Source organism: Colias eurytheme, chromosome 27 (genome assembly GCF_061535395.1).
Source record: "Colias eurytheme isolate Ceu_HAF_F1 chromosome 27, ilColEury1 Martin Lab GWU primary, whole genome shotgun sequence".
In the NCBI taxonomy this organism is placed as follows: domain Eukaryota; kingdom Metazoa; phylum Arthropoda; class Insecta; order Lepidoptera; family Pieridae; genus Colias; species Colias eurytheme.
The window spans coordinates 2,685,026-2,703,887 of record NC_143006.1 but is presented as its reverse complement, the minus strand read 5'-3'; the positions used below and the strand labels follow the sequence as shown (position 1 = coordinate 2,703,887).

The following is an 18,862-nucleotide window of genomic DNA, read 5'->3' as shown; positions in this document are numbered from 1 at the left end:
TTTGGTTTAAAGTCCAAAAATTGACCTCAGTTCATGATTTTTTTCCAAAAAACCTGATTGTAAAATAAACAAATTAAAACAACTATGCCCTTTATCATATTTGAAACTTTAATATACATTTTTTTTACATATGTACATTAAATATCTAAGAAGAAAAACGGTTATAAGTAGAGTTAATTTTCGGTATTAAAAGGGAACTCTACCCGATTCAAGCCTTAAAAGAAATTTTTCACAAAAAGCTCACGGACTAGTAGATGGTCAGCTTTCTATACCATCTATGATTTAAAATTAAATTTACACCAGTGATCGAACCTCGCCTGCGATCGAACCTCGAACCATCGGACCAAAAAGTTATGATGTCATGAATAAAAATAAAATATCGAATTACACTTAAATACATTTGATTCAGAATCCTAAGAGATTCCGAGATTTTACCGGTTTATTCCCTGTGTGATTTAAGTTTTACTTCATTTCTCTTTTCTATGCTTGATTGTATCAAAGTTACTCCCGACGGGATAGGCCGATTTCAATTAGGTTTTATATATCAATAGCACTTGATAATAGTTTTTCACGGAATGGTATTCTATTATGCTCTTTTGAGAACTTGGTTTTGGTATTTGTTCGACTGTGAGAGAGGAAGTTATGTTTTTGATAATTATAATTATATTGTTTTTTGATATCTTTTGTTTTTCAAATTAAGTAGTATATTTTTTTGAATACTTTGAAATATTTGAGGAATTATTTTTTTGACAATTTTTTCCTATAGGTTACCTATCCGATTTTAAGTATGTTTTTAAGCAAAAATTCAGTCCAAATAATTTTAAATTACTCATTTAAGGTTATTCAGCCAAACATTTTCAGCTATCTCAATAATAATATCGAAGTAAACAAAATAAAAAAAATTGCTTACATTTTCTTCTGAGAAACTATATCGATTTATATTAGTTGTCTTTGTCCTTATATTTATTAAATTCAATATAGCTAATAATTTAATGTTTCCTGTTACTGTATAAGAAGAGTCACCCTCAGTAATTAAATTGTACTGAATATTGATCCCAAGAAGCAATGTCATTTCTATCTATAGGTACTAGCTGTTCATCCCGGCTCTGTCCAGACGGTTTTTTAATTTTTAATGATTCTTCAATATCCTACTAATATTATGAATGCAAAAGTTTCTGAGGATGGATGGATGGATGTTTGGTACTTTTTCGCGCACGCAGTTACTACTGGACCGATTACAATGAAATTTGGTATGTAGAAGCTGAAGACCCAGAATAAGACCTAGGCTAATTTTAATCCAGAACTAACTATGCGGCTCTTTCTCTGAAAACGCGGGCGATGCCGCGGGTGGAAATCTAGTTATCCTAATAAAGAAGGAGAGATAAATCAACTAAGTAAAAATCTTTAAAATCCGTTCTTCTGTTCTTGACTTAAAAGCTTTTTTCTCTGCTTATTGTTTACTTTATATAATATACAAGGCTCTACGAAAAACATTTTTTTGTCTATCTTTTCGTCCGTCGTATATCTTTGGAACACTTGAACAGATTTTAGAGATAGAATTTGATTATTTGAGGTAGGCACGGCAAATTAGACATAGTAGGTAGGTATGAAAAATTCGCACAAGCATAACCGACTGAAAAGCTATGTTTGTATTTTTATAGTATACTTAGATATTATGTAGATACGTCTATTTATGCAATTGATTTTAATATCCCTCGCAGTGGTTTACCACAAATACAGCTCAATCGATTTGGTATTAAATATTAATATTGCACGCCTAGGTAGGTATATTATAATCTGATTTCGTTAACAAAAAATCACCAGGAATAATTGGTTCAAAACGTAACACTAAAAAATAGTACCTACGAGGCTACGACAAATAGGTAACTAACTCAAAAACAGCACTGAATGAATGATAAAAACGACTTACCTTGTATTCATCTACAAATTCTATCAAACCATTGTTACGCTTCGAACTTGCCAAAGAAATATAAAAACACAAACACTTGAAAAACTAGACCGTCCAGCAAAATGACCAATTTGTGTAAAAATAAAAATAAATACCTACTTATACGTCATAATGTTACTTGCTAGTGGGTGGTAAGTAGAATAAAAATTAAAAAACATCACCTTCATATTTTTATAGAAAATCTGCATTCCAATTTCAAACGCCGGCTAATAGATTTCGTGACATCAAATTCAGCCAGTTACACAAACTTTTTTCGACTAATTAAAAAAAAAGAAAAGAAAATGCTTGAACAAATAACCATTATAATATTATTATTAAAATTTCAATGCGGGTCCTCAGTTATATTATGATTAAAGAGTTTAATTATACGTTGCATTAATTGGGACTGTAATGTTTATACGACTTTTCATGTGGAGTACGCCGCAGCAGATAAGGACGCCCATTCACGCATCGACGGACGTTGATTGATTGGTCTATATAGTCGTTGGTCTTGTGGTTTATGTAAATGTTGACGGGGCTTTGTGTACTGAAGTACAAATAGCAGTTTTTTTGTAAAATATCGCTATTGTATTGTAAAAAAAGTTTATATTTCATGATGATTTTCAGATAAAAATAATCATGGTAAAATTTTGTAACGCGATTTGGGAATAAACATTTAATTTATTTTATTTTTAACATCATTCTCAACGGATATGCACGTAAAAAATAAATATCTTAATTTTGTTTTCAAACCATTTACCATACGCAATACGCATATTGCATACCTACCTATATCCATGTTATTTTTATTGAACAAAAAACAACATTTAAATTATATTTGAACTTTTAGAGCAATGAAAGACTACACATAAATCGTTTAAAATACAGAAATTGGATTATTAAATGAAGTCAACGAAAATACTAAAAGAAACAAGTTACACATAAATTACCTACTACATATTAGAAAATAAAAAACAGCAGTTAACATGATTTATTACGTAGGTACTAGCGGTCCGCCCCGGCTTCGCCCGTGGTATATAATATTTACGTTTTCTCTACATAAGAACCATACTCGTACTTCAAGGAATATAAAAAGACGTGTGGCACTCGGGGACTGCCGCGGTAAAGCTATTGCATGCTATGCCTTCAAGCCACACCTCCGCGCCCGTCGGAGTGGGGAGCGTGAGGTTTTTCGTTACTAAATTTCTGTATTCGGTCCCCGCGCTCAAGGCCCGCGATAGATGCTATGCAATAGCTTAATAAAAAAAGAATTATCGAAATCGGTTCAGCCGTTCTCGAGTTATGCGCTTACCAACACATTTTGCGATTCATTTTTATATATAAGAAGATTATTAAAATATCACGCTTACAATATAAATACTTACATCTTATTTTAACAACTTATTATTTTCATTTAAAAAATATCGTGAGTGGTGAGTTTTACTTCGTCCCTTTCACCCCATACCTCATCCCTTGATCTCGATGCTTGGCGCATGTCGCTTTCGTTCGCCTTCCGTTCAGTTTCGTGGTAGCGTTCAAGGAGGGTGCGCGTGTATATTTTGTAATCGTAAGCGAGCGAAGATCGAAGATCGAGCGTGTGTTTTGTTTCTAAAATGTAATTAAAATTAATTTGTGATTGAAATTATTATGTTCAATGTTAATTATGTGTTTTGTGATAACGTGATTTGGATTTTGGAATAAATAAATTTGTTGAAACGGTAAGTTGTTTTCGTAGTTTTTATTTTTTTTTGTCACTCGCTTTTATTACTTAAATCTTAACAGGGATAAATCTTGTTAAGTCCTTAAAACTAAGTTCAACATATTGGCTAAGAATTGTTTCCCATATTTTAAATTTTAAAAAAATGTCTTCAAATACAATTCATTCATTTAAATACTAATTTTGGTTCATTAGTTCTATTCAAATTATTTTTGTGATTACATACCTACACGGGTATCTATCTGCGTAGGTACCTATAGTTTATAAGTAGGTAGGTAATTTTGAAACATTCTCTTAATAATTTATTTAGGTTTAGAAATGGATTTACTTTTTACTATTTAAGTTTTACATAGGTGCAAATTTACAGTTATAATTAATAAGGACTTTTCTATGTATAAATGAGTCGGTAGGTAATGAAATTAGAAAATATAGTGATGACCTACGTAGTGTCATTTCGAAAATGGCGGAATTCCGTTCGGAATAGGTTACCTACTTGTGCAAATTATTTGCATTTTCCTTTCCCAAAAATATTACTTATGTGGATATTTTATTACCTATAATAAATCTATATCATCATAACGACACGAAATTAAAATAGTTTTAGAGCTTTCCTATATTTTGTGCTTTTAAAGTAAATATGGTACATAATATCTAGCTCTGACTAATAAAATAAATGTGTGAGATAGGTAATATGTAGATGAGATACCTATAACTAGATGCTAAAACGAAATATAAACGAGGAATAAGTTCTGTTCATTGTTTTTCCATTATAAAAGCACTTCATTAATTTAAAGCACCTTCACCTTACACCTATGACTTAAAGAAACACGATTCGCAAATATTACCATACATTTTTACATATAAATTGTACCTATATAAATTATAAATATGTATAATAAAATGTTTTATAATTGACTAGCTTTTCGCCTGCGGCTTGAGGCTTCAGTAGCTTTTTCTAACAGAATAAAATAACCTTACCTAATAAAACCTTCCTCGAGAATCACCTATAATTCCTATTCCTATACCTATTAAAAAAACGCATCAAAATTCGTTGCACAGTTTTAAAGATTTTTCAGCATAAAATAATATAGGGACGGACATACAGCGATAGCAATATGTAGTGAAGTATTTATAGATAAGTATTTATTCCAGAAACATCGCATGCTAACAAATTAACCAATTTAATATGTACACTACCCACTACAAATTCCACGAACAATCAAACCTACGTTTTATACCTACATATAGTGTTGTAACATCACCACTGCTCGAGCCTCGAACGGTGAAGGAAAACATCGTGAGGAAACCGACATGTCGAAGAATCAAAAGTTCGACGATATGTGTCATCCGCCAACCCGCACTTGGCCAGCGTGGTGGATTATGGCCTGTACCCTCATAGGAGGCCCGTGTCCCAGCAGTGGGAACATAGGTATTATATGGGCTGATGATGATGATAGGTATCTACAAACCTATCTTTCAACTTTCGTTCTAAGTTTTTATAAACATACTAGCTTTCCGGCCGCGGCTTCGCCCACTTTGTCTAAAACATAATAAATTATATTAAAAGCTTCCTCTTGAATCACTCGTATCTATTAAAAAAAACCGCATCAAAATCCGTTGCGTAGTATAGGGACATAGGGACAGAGAAAGCGACATAGTTTTATAATATGTGGTGATTAATATTATTTTGTTATAGACTATCGTTGCTGCATTTCTAGGCAAATACGCAATACTACAGGTTTGCCCCGGCTTCACCTGTGGTACATGTTTACGTTTTTAAGTTTCCAAGTTTTCAACCATCCTCGTACTTCAAGGAATATTATAAAAAAATAAGTATCGAAATCGGTCCACCCGTTCACGCGTGATGCCGTGACCAAGGGATATAGGGATCAATTTTTATATAGGTACCTATAGAGATTTCACTTTGAAGTTTGATGATGATTTGAGTGAAAAATATTAGTCCTTAGTTCTATCTAAAAATGGCTAGGATATTTTTCTATAATCAATGATGGCTTAGTAATAATTATGTACCTCTGTAGTTTTAACAATTTCCCTCCAAAAGATAGCTTTGACTCATTTCTATGATGTTTATATCAAACCTTTTTACGCACCGATTCCTGTATAAAGTGAAAAATGGAATATCAAATTGAAAGCTCATTATTCTATTCGGCTCTGGAATATTAACACGGAAAATATAATTTTTAACAGGCAGTCTTGTTACACTTACGTCAGAGGGTGGGTGGATTTTGACCTACCCTAAATTTTGCGTGATACCTACTTAAAATAACGTTTTTACTTTTTAGTCATATTATTTGGAGCGTCGCTTTTTATTCCACGTAACTTACCCATTTTGAATTAGAAATATAAAATGGAAATAATATATATCATACCTGCTAACTATGTGGATGCAAATACCTACAGTTTATTTTTTATTCTGAACAATGAATTAATAATTTATATGTTGCGTAGGTACTGGACGTTCTATAATTATTTTTCTGTATTTCAAGTAAAAAAAACAGTACCAATGTACAGCAATCAATAAAATTGCACATCCAATAACAATCATAGATAACAAACTACCCCAGATAATATAGAGACAAAGTGCCACCCAAAAACAAATTGAAGACAATAACCGAGATACCATAAAGCAATTACAGCGCTTCAATAAAAATGAATAATGTTACAACTTACATAGGTACGCCACACTTGTAACTGACCATAAAGTTGTGGCTGATTTACGAGATCGGCGTTATACCTACCGCGCTTTATAGCGTTTGAGTTTATGCTCTATGGTTGTGTAGGTGTTATGGGGTCACAATGAACAAATGTTATTAGTGTGACGATGTTAAAGGAGACATGCAAAGCTTTTAAGAATACTAGCTTTACGCCCGCGACTTCGCCCGCGTTTTCAAAGAAAAACCTATCCTATGTGTTAATCCAAGTTACCCTCTATATTATGTGTGCTTAATTTCATTGTAATTGGTTCAGTAGTATTTGCGTGAAAGAGTAACAAACACACACATACACATCCTCACAAACTTTGAACATTGAATTAAAAATTGATCGCGATTTATTTGTTATATTAACAATTCAGAAATTCTGGGCCGATATTATAATCGTCTTAAATGTTTCAAAGGTAAAGATTAATAAATTAATCATTTAATTCCGAAAAAAACTAATATTTCTAAATGGTTATTTGCCATTTTTTTATTCTAACGCTTCTATTTTTAGGTTAGTAACTAAAGCGGGCGGTAAAAGAGGAAATGTTAATTATTAAATGTTAATATTATGTAAATTAAGTGACAAAGAAAGGACTGTATTAAAATTACGAGAACCACGCTTGAAGTTTTATTGGAGAAATACTTGACCCAGCGATTCTGTTGAATCGAACTTTGAAGTTGTTTATGATGAGTATAGTTACAAAATATCTAACGGATATAGTTAAATAGGAAAAAATTTTCAATATTGATTAAATCGTTCTGTATCTGTAGGGCAAATGCTTTGTACAGAGTTTAAATACTTAATTACAAAATATTTTGTCAGTTCAATACCTATCTACGAGAAAAATTAAAAAAAATGCAAAAGGTTTTACTAAAATCGATGCCAGATTAGCAAAAATAAACATTTAGAATCGAAAATCCATTTTTACATGAATAAATAAAAAAATTATGTCTTACCTATGACATCCTAAAAAAACTTCAATGAAAACCGGACGACACCAAGTTCACAGCTAGTTTAATCATAGATAAACTATAAAATGTCACAGATAAGCCAACCTAATCTTTATTAATTCCCAATTCTCATCAGATTCCTTTTAAATCACGTAATTGGCATTATTTATTTATATGCCTACGCTTCGATATTGTGCAGATGTACTGACCGACTTTCTGATGTATTTGTGAGATATTTTTAACCAGAATTAACTGTTAGAACTGACGTTGATGTTTCAGAATGGTTTAGTTTCTCAGTATCGTTCTTTTTATTTACTACTTTTTAGTTTATGGTATGCATAGTTGGATACTTTTTAGCATGTGTGATTAATTACTTATTTACGGGGTCACTGAGATTCTTCCGCAAATCTTCAGTATTTAGAATGGCATGATAAAGTAAATTTGAGTAAGTTTGAGTTGCTAAAATAAAGTAAAGGCATTCAAGAGGTGTTAAAAATCATACAATTACGAAGTTTTGAATAAAAAATAGATAAGTTACCTAAATTCCTAAGATTCTATCGTTATTCGATTTCGATTAAATAGGTAAAACTGAAATCAAATCGAATCTTCCACAAGCTACGTCTCCATATACTGAGACGCTAAATATAATTCGTTTTTGTTTTGAAACTTAATTATAGTGACATAACAAATAAAATGGCCAAATAAGCTCTGCAAATATTCAAATATTCTACCAACGTAACTGCATAACTTAGTGGTAGTAGTAGCAAATCGCTGCAAGTTATATTGTCATCTAGTTCAGAAAATCTCGTTGTATCTGAGAGGATTAAATTACGGTCCAAGTTTAGAATTTCGTTAAGAGATTACGTATTAACGATACGCCGTTCAAAATGGTTCAAACGTTCCCGGATTAAGGGCTAATCAAATATTTGGGGATTATTAACTGATTAATGAATGTTTTCTTGTTTCCTTATAGGATTCATTTTGGAAGTGTTTGTTTTAACAATCGGTAAGAATACAATGATAAATTGGTGTCGGTGCCCTACACAAATGCCTGTTACAAAATTTTAATGTTGTATCTAGCTTTTTTGTAGATAATTGTTAATCTTACTTCTACTGTTCTCTCATAAAGGAACAATCTATGATGGACTTCAAATTCATGAAAATATTCTATCAATATCGTGTTTAAATCAATATTGCATTGTTTAATGAATGTACACAATTAAAACAAACAAACCAAAGCTTGCACACGATTACATAACTGTCGCAGTGTAATTAACAATAGAGCCACCGAATCAATATTATCTTACCTTTAGTAAAATACCACAAAGGATCGGAATAGCTGACCTGGGTGGATTTAAACAGGGTCACTTCGGGTTGACGTCATCAGTAAAGTTAAGCCCTCTTGCTCTATGATTTTACTTAAATTGTTACACGGTTTCACTAATTAAATCTTGATTTTGTCCCGAACCTAATTAATGTTACTTTCCTATAAAAACAAAGCTATTTATGTAACTGCTCAATGTAGCATGTTGATTTAATATGGTAGCTAAGTAAATACTAATTATGTTTTGCTTGAATCTTGTGGCACAAATGTTGTTATAATTTCATTGTATTTATGATCATTACTTCGCTCGAGCGTTCTAAAATTATACATTTGCGAAGAAACTAAATTATTATTAGTATTTCTTATGTTATTACAAGTGAACAGTTATCTCAGTGAGATTGTAAAATAATTTTTCACATCGTATGATAATTGAACATTATTGCCTTCATGAAAATAACTAACGCATATAAAACAAACATTATCTTGTAATTGTAATTATGAGTAAGATTTTCAAATCCCTATTACACTATACTTTACTATATACAGCACAATTGTTATTTGTTACACTACACGTACACGAACCACTAAACAAAAAAGACTTAATTAAAATTCTAATCCCCCCCTTTATTCGCAGTAACCTATACTGCGAATAAAGTAAGGCTTTTGTAATATGAAGGCCACAGTAATCTCAATGTAGATCGGAGCTAATGGTTGTGCATAAAGCGTAGACTAACCTACATTCTAAACTGGCTATCAGGGGATACGATTTTGTCTGAATGCTGTAATTTTTCAAGGCTCGGTCTTCTCTCTTTTTGGACAGGTTTAAAATTTGGTTTGGTCTTCTCTTTAGCGTATACGGCAGGATAATTAGCGAATGTCCGAGATTTCTATGTTGTAATTTTACCGTACCTACGTAATTTTTCGTAGTAGTTGCATGTAAAAATCGGTTCAGATATTTAGGAGTTTATCTCGGAGACATAGAAAAGACGGACAGATAGACGTAAAAATAAAAAACTTTTTTCTTTATAATATCTGGGTGTCATGTAACCAATAGCAACCAATTGAGGAAACAATGATTGATGTAGCTTCACGTTTGTAATAACTTTACGAACGCTATCAAGTAATTTATCGCGACTTCCAAATCCGGAAATATTCTGGGATATATTTTTTCCCAATGAATAAAATAAGCTTAATTAGGTTTTACGTATAAACTTACTGGATATTTAAAAAAAGCCCTCTATTCTAAATATAATTCAGGATTTGGCTAATAAATAATTTATATTGAGGGCCATTTCATTTTATTCTGTCATACTTACCTACTGACATTCACACTTCATCAAACATAATGATGAACTTTTTCATCATCATACGATAATGTTTAGATTTCACTGTTATTTTGTATGAATTATGATGCTGAAAAGGTTTTACCATATTACCGTACATACAGTTATAGTCTTATGTATTTATAATCTTATCAGAATTGGATCACAACCATTGTATAAACTTGATTAAATCACGGTATTGGTTACTTAATTGAAGCCTAAGTTTGTCGATTTTAGTAAACCGTGGTCACGCCAGGTCAGTGTAGTTTTAGCTTCAAATTGGGTCACACATTCAGGGATAGTTACCACATCAATAGTGATGGTATATTTGCCATTACTTCGTATCGAGTAGGTCCAAAAACAACTCATCCTTACTTCATTTCTACCAAAATTGTAAATACTAAAATGTGTTCCTTTTTTGTTTGTATGTCTTTCTTTCACGCTGCAACGAATCGATTTTATGGTATAGTTTTTGTCTGAAGAAAGAGTGAGGCTAGAGAGTGGTATAGGCCACTTTTTATCGAGATGAACCATCTAATTCTCATGGGAATTCCCTTAAACCACGCTCGCGAAGCCGCTGTTAGCACTAATACTTATAATGATTAGACAAACAGACAGCCAATTAGAATGTTTGATCAAAAAGAAAAAAGATTACACATCAACTTTCCCCAACATCTCCGAATCTCGAGAGATTTAATCGGCGCAATAAATTCCCAAGTTTTTACAATTGCTCCCATTTTATGGAACTCAGTTCATCCTTTATGACTGACGGAAATAGTACAATATATCAATCAATCGTTTTACTGCGAAACATTTTTATGAGCGGTTTAATGTCATTGCGGTTAAAAATATATCTTGGGAAAGTTTACGGGACGTTACTATGTTTTATGGCGGGAAAAGCTTAGTGAATGATGGAACTTTCTAGTGTGGAGTAAAAACAGATGTTTTGGTACTGGACAGCTTTTATTGGTTTTTAGTTTAATAGCAATGATTTTGCGGTATTTTGCCACACCCAGGGTTTTTATTCCCTGGTGTTTGTGCTATCGCGTGACTGATAAAATTGTGTCGCCTATGAAACTTCGTCGATATCTTTATTTTCGCGATGAAAGCTTTCTTCACATTTCCATAATTTATCTAGATTAATTAAGATTCAGATAAAACGCGAAGGCGTGTTAGGCACGCAAAATAAATATAAATAAAGGAATAATATCATTGAACTTATAGATACTAATTAGAATTGGATATTGACTTGAATTCCTTTGTTTTAAATTTAACTATTATATTAGCCAATAAAGATATGTAACTACATGAATTTTATTAAAATTGATAGTTTAACTGAAAATTATCTAAAAACTGGAAAATATTTTAGTGTGAGTACTACCCTGATATAAACGATAAATTATGACCTTTATAATTTGTACATTCTTACGATTCAAACAATAAAACTCACAGCACAATTTTGTCTAAAACTCAAAATCCTTCGTATAAAAACAGGTTCAATGGATTTACATACACCTACAGCGTGATAAAGGATGCCCTATTAAATTCCTTATATTATCGCATTGTAAATAATCTACGGAACACCTGCCGGGCTTCCTGTCCTTATCTTATTGGTTGAGGATCTCTGATTATACGCTTTATCGCCGTGGGTGCATTTTATAACACGGAGGTTTTTTATAACTACCTCCTTGGGTTTAAAGTCGAGTGGCGTCGTTTTTTAGATACGATTAACTTTTCTTGCGTTTTATGGAGCTTGTTTGCCTGTTATTATTTTGATGTCATGAGAATTTTGTTGTTTGACTAATGCTATAAATTATATAGAAAGGTACGACCTATGATTTATTTACGAGAAATCTTTTAGACTATGGAATGGCTATAGCACTAGTTGCAATAGGTATTTAACTTGTAACAGGACTTTGATGTGACATGGACTTTGTGCCAATTATTATTAATGAAAACATTTAGCTACCTACCTGCAGATCGAACCCATCAAAATGGGCATTGTTTTTATAGATTAATTCTGATAAAAAAACACGGTACGGACGGTAAAACATTGTACACCTACCTATATGTATTTGGAAAATGTACCCCGTCAGAAAATGTCTTTATACAACCATTTGTCTTTTATTTGGCTAATACTCCAACATGTATTACTACAGACACTATTATTATTCATATTTACCATCGATTTTAGATCTTAAACAACTTGGAACATAATATGAACCCCGCTGTGGTCTGCGGTCGGACTTGGGTTTCGGAATCAATATGGAGTTGTTATTGTTAGCATTGATTATTTGTACGCGAAATTAATTTAGTTTGTAGCAATGGGTTTTGTGTGGGATATGTTGTTTGGTTTTTAATGTCTCTGCCAGAATAAGTAGGTATGGTTACGGTTTTCTAGTGTGTTTTTCTTGGTATCGTTTTTTGTGAAAATGGTTATAATATTATTAGTCACATCGATTTTCATCGATTTTAGATCTTTAACAACTTTAGCATTTATTATTTGTTCGCGAAATTAATTTAGTTTGACAGAGGGTTCTGTATGGGTCATGTTGTTTGAATTTTTATGTCTCTGTCAGCAGCAGCAGCAGTATTGTTTGAATTTTTATGTCTCTGTCAGCAGCAGCAGCAGTATGGTTATGAGTGAATACTGCGCGTTTTTCTTTGGCAAGTTTTTTTTAATGAAAACAGTGTGATTTTAAATTGCTAAAATTAGAGTTGATTATGACGCATATTTGAAATCGTTCCATATCTTATACAAAAGCTGTGGTCACAAAATATTAGGCATGATGTGAAAAATTATTCTTATGCAGTTTTTTTGAAGAATTCGTTATTACTTATTATTTAACAACGTAGTATTGCCAAAGCACTTCAAGTAAAATACTGCTCGTAAAGTTTAAAACATCAAAAGACAAGAAATTACAATTTTGCATCTAGAGTCTAGAGTCTAGACATATAAATATCAAACACGATTGCCACGTTCATTATAAGATCCATCGTCTGTCTCGTTCTTTCTATAAAAAGTTAATTAAACCTCTCTATCTTTGGTGGTCTTCTTTATTTAGTAGCATTACATCACTCGGTAAGATGGATAGATTAAGACATCAGAGAGCAAAAAATGTGGTAATTTCTACAAAAAGCGCTTGTTTAACGTTAATATTATGGTCTACGTCGAAGAATATGTTGTATGAAAATTAATGTGGTTATTTAGGAAAACCAGCTTTTCGCCCGCGTATTCAATGGTAAACCCGCATAACTAGTTCCCGTTCCCGTGGTATTTTCGGGATAAAAGCTATCCTGTGTCTACGTGTCAGGCAATTTCATGAAGGAAAAACAAACAAACATATAAACTTTTGCATTTATAAAATTGGATATTCAAAGAGTTGTTTCGTTTGATGTATCTTCTCAAAAGTCACTCTTTTTTCTGTTAGATTAATTATACTACATTATATTTATTTCAATAACGTTTCTAATTGAAAGTCAAGCAACATATGTATCGTATCGATTACGTTTTTACAAAGTAAACCTTAAATTCAATGGCTTTGTGAATGAATTCAGTGGTCAGTAGCTCTCAGTTAACCCCACCTACTATTGTATGTTTTACAAAAGCTTATTGTTATGGTAATACGATTTTAATGAATATAATTGTATGTGTAAAAATTGGTTTGCTCGATTCTCACGCATGGGTTGTTTTATTATTTCGTATTACCTTGGTAAGCAAGGACGTTATTATTTTTTAACTTTTTTTTTTATTTGATCATATTTAACTTGACTTTTTGATGGTTAAAAATAATGTTATATAGACAAGCCCTAATTTATTGGTAAATATATCTGATTTATTTATTGTGATCCTGAGAAACTATTTTAAATTCTATTCGTAATATTTAATCGTCAGAATAGTAATTACAACACGGGACAATATATTGACGTTATTGAGATTCAAATGGCAAAACCAGCTAAACACAAAGCACGGCGCCAAAAAGGTCGATCATTTTTAAAATCAGTCTATTAATTTTTAATCGTATATTAAACACAACTTATCAATTTTATATCTCTTTACAAGTTTTGAGTTTTTCTCTATTTACTTACTTTCTTGTGACCTTTCATATTATCTTTATTTTAGAATGTATTTAATATCTACATTTTTATTCGTAGACAGTAAAATGAATCCCTTTAATCCATGATAATTTCGGAGATTCCCTTATATCAGGCAATATTTAAAACAAGACAGGAGATTGCTACTACGTATGATGTTAGTCTACATTACATTAATGTTAAATGTCACAACCGAACAAGTCTGACTGAAATTTGAGTCCTGTCTCTCCCATATATAGGTACTGGACATTGGCGAAGTCCCTTTTTATTTGGTTAGAGAGACGTTGAGATTACATTAAATGCTTGACTGAGCTCCTCCCAGGTATTACGTATTGGTTTTTAATGTTCATCGTTTAAGGTATTTTATGATATGTAAACTATAAAATAGTGTTCTCGAAAATATTGTACAATAAGAAAACTTGTTTATTTTCGCAATTAATAATTAGCAGTCGAAATTAAATACAAGACTAAGCTATTTCCAGTTTACTTTTATATTAATTTTATAGATCTGTAAGTAAATGTTATAAAAACATTTGATTATCAAACGGCAATATAAAACCGCTCTTCATGAATAAATGAATATTAATTTCCGATTGAATTTATAACGAAAAATGCTCTAAGTTTTATCACGTTCCTAATTTATGTTCAAAGCCAAATACTAGTTTTTATTTGAGGTATCAGTCGAATTTATTCATCTCTTTTTTACAAAATTAGTTTGAGCAACTTTAAATTCTATTAAATTTTATGAAAGCATCATAGTTCTGTGGAAATTGGCTTACTTAAGCTGAACTTATGTTCTTTTTTTTATTTGGTGAATAGAGAAGCGCTTGACCACGATCTCGCATTATTGTAAGCCTAGATGTGGCTTAAGATAGAACACGCTTCCCTAGAAGGTATCTCACCCAAAAATAAACCATATTCAGTTACTAATTTCAACTTTTACTATAGGTATGTCACCTTAACAAAGCAGAGTTAGTTATGCAGATCACTCGATTTAGTGAATAAAACAAACGAATACAGTAAACATACAATCGAATGACTCTCACCTGCGTTCCACTCCACGTATCGCGAATCGCGATGAAACATACATTCGACAAATCTGCATTTGTATTACGGAAACAACCTTTATACAGTAGATATGTACACATATTGTTTCACTAGACGAAAAGAACATTCTGCAATATGTACGAAAAAAACTAAATAACCTAGTATCCGTAGTAATTTAATATTATAAATGTGAAAGTACCACTGTCAGTCTGTTTGTTCCTTCTTCACCACTTAACCACTAAACCAATTTGGATGAAATTTTTTATAAAGTTTGAAATCTGTGAAAGGACGTAGGATATGTTGTATCCCGTCAATCCCATGTGAACGGGAACTATGCGAGTTTCGTTAAACTTTACGGGCGAAGCCGCAGGCGGAAAGCTAGTATTAGTATACCTGAAATAGATTTCATTGTTGCCCCCATTTTCTACCTTTGTGGTTGACAATTACTACATATGACTATCTGATTGCGTTAGACTTGTAATACAATATTGACCTTGCTCTAGCGTTAGGGTTGTCACAAGATATTTCTACTATACATTTTTAATCTATACTAATATTATAAAGAGGAAAGGTTTGTATTTATGGTTTTCACGCATAAACTACTGGACCGATTTTGATGAAATTTGGCACTGATAATATTTAGACCCTGAGGAAAGAACATAGGTTACCTTTTATTGCGAAATATGTACCACGGGCGAAGCCGGGGCGGACCGCTAGTATTTTATATTTATAGTGTGTAATATAGGTAATATACTGTGTAGTAGAAAATATTCAAAATATGCATTTCAATATATAAAATCTGCTGATATGACTGTTAAGTATTTTAAAAGCGTCATATCGATTTTCTCATATTAATTTGTACAGCTGAATTTATCGCTAGGTAATCCAGTATTCTTCTACTCATGTTTGTTTTGTTGTTAGCATAATCTCGCTGAAAAACTCAAAGGAAATCGTTACCACATGGTAGGAATAATAATGAGCCAGAAAGATTATTATCTTAAGTTAATCAGAATCCAATTTGCTTTTTAGTTTTCTTACTCAAACAGTATAAAACAACAAGGTAGGTAAAAATTACGTGAACAACCTCAAAAATTATTTAGTCACAACTTTTCGTCTTAATTCCGTCTCGCCCCCTGTCGCAAAGCGCGATAAGTAACTTCGTTCCAATAGAATAAAAGAAATGTGTGCGTGTACTAGTGTACACACGTAAGAAGTGAAACTTCTTTATGACCTTATTTTTCAAAAAATAATTTACTATGTAGTTATGCAACTTTTCAGAAATACGTCGAATCACGCGTGGTAGGGATAAGATAAAGATGGCGCGTAACGGAAAAATGTCACGCGTAACGAACAAATGTTACACTAAATTTTTTTCCAACCCCGATAAAGAAGTTTCACTTCAATAATAAATATTTAAGTTTGAGCTATTGCCAGCCCTATCAGCCAAGAGTGAATGAGAGAACAATCAACACTAAAATACAGTTATTGGATGCTAACCGCCCGCTCTATTTCACAGAAAGCGATACCTTCGTGTGGTTAGCTACCTTTGTTACTGTCACGTCAAAGTTGATACATTAATATGAGGTTAATTTGGGTAGCTAATATAGAACTGCCCCCCTAGTCAAGTGGCTTTCTGTTAGCGTAGCGTTCAATAGAATAGACTACGAACGTATGAGATTGACGTAGGCTGTAGATAAACGTATCTACAGCTTACGTCAAAATCGAATGTATGAGATTGACGTAGGCTGTAGATAAACGTATCTACAGCTTACGTCAATCTCATACATTCGTAGTCTATTCTATTGAACGCTACGCTAACAGAAAGTCACTTGACTAGGGGGGCAGTATTAGTACAAGATAGATTCTGCTTGCCGCTTTCAGTAGCAATTGTAAGAACTATTAATTTTGTGAAATAAGGTACCTGAATTCTTTGCATAGTATCTACATAACTACGGGTTTGACGCACTTGGTGCATTTCTCAACTTGTACACCATGCTCAAATGGTGAACTTAGCAACTTGTACACTTCTCAAATGGTACACTTCGCGACTGGTACACGTCTCAAATGGTGCACTTCGCAAATGGTGCACTTTTTAAGATTAGTTGAGATTTGGAAAAATTGTGTAAAAATGAAAGAATTTTTAGTTTTGGATGTTTAATTTTTATAATTATGTCAACACAATAATAATAATTAAACTATACAGAATCACCTTAAACACTATAACATTTTGGGTCATTTTTATTTTTTCAAAAATAAAAATGTGACTCGGATATAATAAAAATAATATAATTATGTCAAAAAAAGTAGATTAAAGGAAACCCATAACTGGGTTTGACGCACTTGGTGCATTTCTCAACTTGTACACCATGCTCAAATGGTGAACTTAGCAACTTGTACACTTCTCAAATGGTACACTTCGCGACTGGTACACGTCTCAAATGGTGCACTTCGCAAATGGTGCACTTTTTAAGATTAGTTGAGATTTGGAAAAATCGTCATAAAATAATGCATAAAAATTCAAGCTAATGTAAGGGATTACAATTTGTCGACAAATTACCTCTACAATCTTGCTAGTTATAAATTATGTACATAGTTAATTTACGGTTTTCACTAATTATTAATTTGTTTGTTTTTAATGTGACGAGTATAAACTATAACATGATATATTACCTAATATAGGTACTTAAGTACTGTCCTGTAAATGTAGTTTTCAATGTTATTTTTATTATTAAACGCACATTATATTTACATTATGTCTTCCGTAATTAAATAAATTATAAACATTATGCGTAACCGTAAATCGAAAATATCGTAACCCACTTCCAGTTTTTATTGAAATCGATACATTCCTTGCATTTGTCTTTAATTAATTTATTGTATAACTGGCTCTTAATTAACGTCATTTTAATTAGACTCATATTGGCATCATGCCAAGTGTATGTTATAATTCATATTTTATTAAGCCTTGTATTAAAACTGTTATTGTCTATTTTGGCTTTGTTGGTAGTGGCCCTGCCTTCCAAGCCAGGGGTTCGATTCCCACCCGGGTCAAATATTTGTGATGAACATAGATGTTTGCTCTGTGTCTGAGTGTTAATTATCTATAAAAGTATTTATTTAAAATTATATTTATCAGCCATCTGGTTTCCATAACACAAGCGAAAGCTTAGTATATGGGATCAAATCGTGCCGTGTGTGAAAATAGTCCTGAAATATATACATATATTTTTTTATCTATAAAAATATCGTTTCAATATTTAATATCTTTGAATATACGAGAGAAAAGCTTCATCGCTAAAAGAGCAATCTAAAGGCGACTTAAATTGTATAAATGAATCTAAAAGTTCAAGCGTGTAAATTCAATTGAGAAATTTTAATTGTATCTGTTGATGAAGTGAAGCAATTGTATTGTTTTAAATGGCTCCTACCACCTACTCACTTTGACTTTGACATCAATTAACTATAACGTAACTATAGCACGATTCTTAATTATTTTAACAGTAAGAATTGCGAATTCCACTAAGTTTTTGATGCTGATGATATTTACGTTTGTAATAATACAAGCTACGCTATCCCGCGGCTTCACTCGCGTGGTAGGTACCCAGATTTAAAATAGCCTATGTACTTATCCACACTATAAACTATCTCAGTACCAAATTTCATACATATCCGATAATATATTTGATCGTGACAAACATCTATGTAAATGGATTATAAACTTTTGCGTTTATTGTAATA

At 32.0% G+C, this 18,862-nt stretch overlaps 1 protein-coding gene across 1 annotated transcript in view; it reads left to right on the top strand.

Moving 5' to 3' along the window:
- Positions 1 to 3,473: 3,473 nt before the first annotated feature.
- LOC149896803 (protein turtle homolog B-like) overlaps positions 3,474 to 18,862 on the top strand; it is a 72,153-nt gene continuing 56,764 nt past the window's right edge. The window contains exon 1 of the mRNA XM_090117150.1: positions 3,474 to 3,666. The gene's annotated coding sequence lies outside the window, so the exon portion shown is untranslated. The remainder of the gene's footprint in view (positions 3,667 to 18,862) is intronic.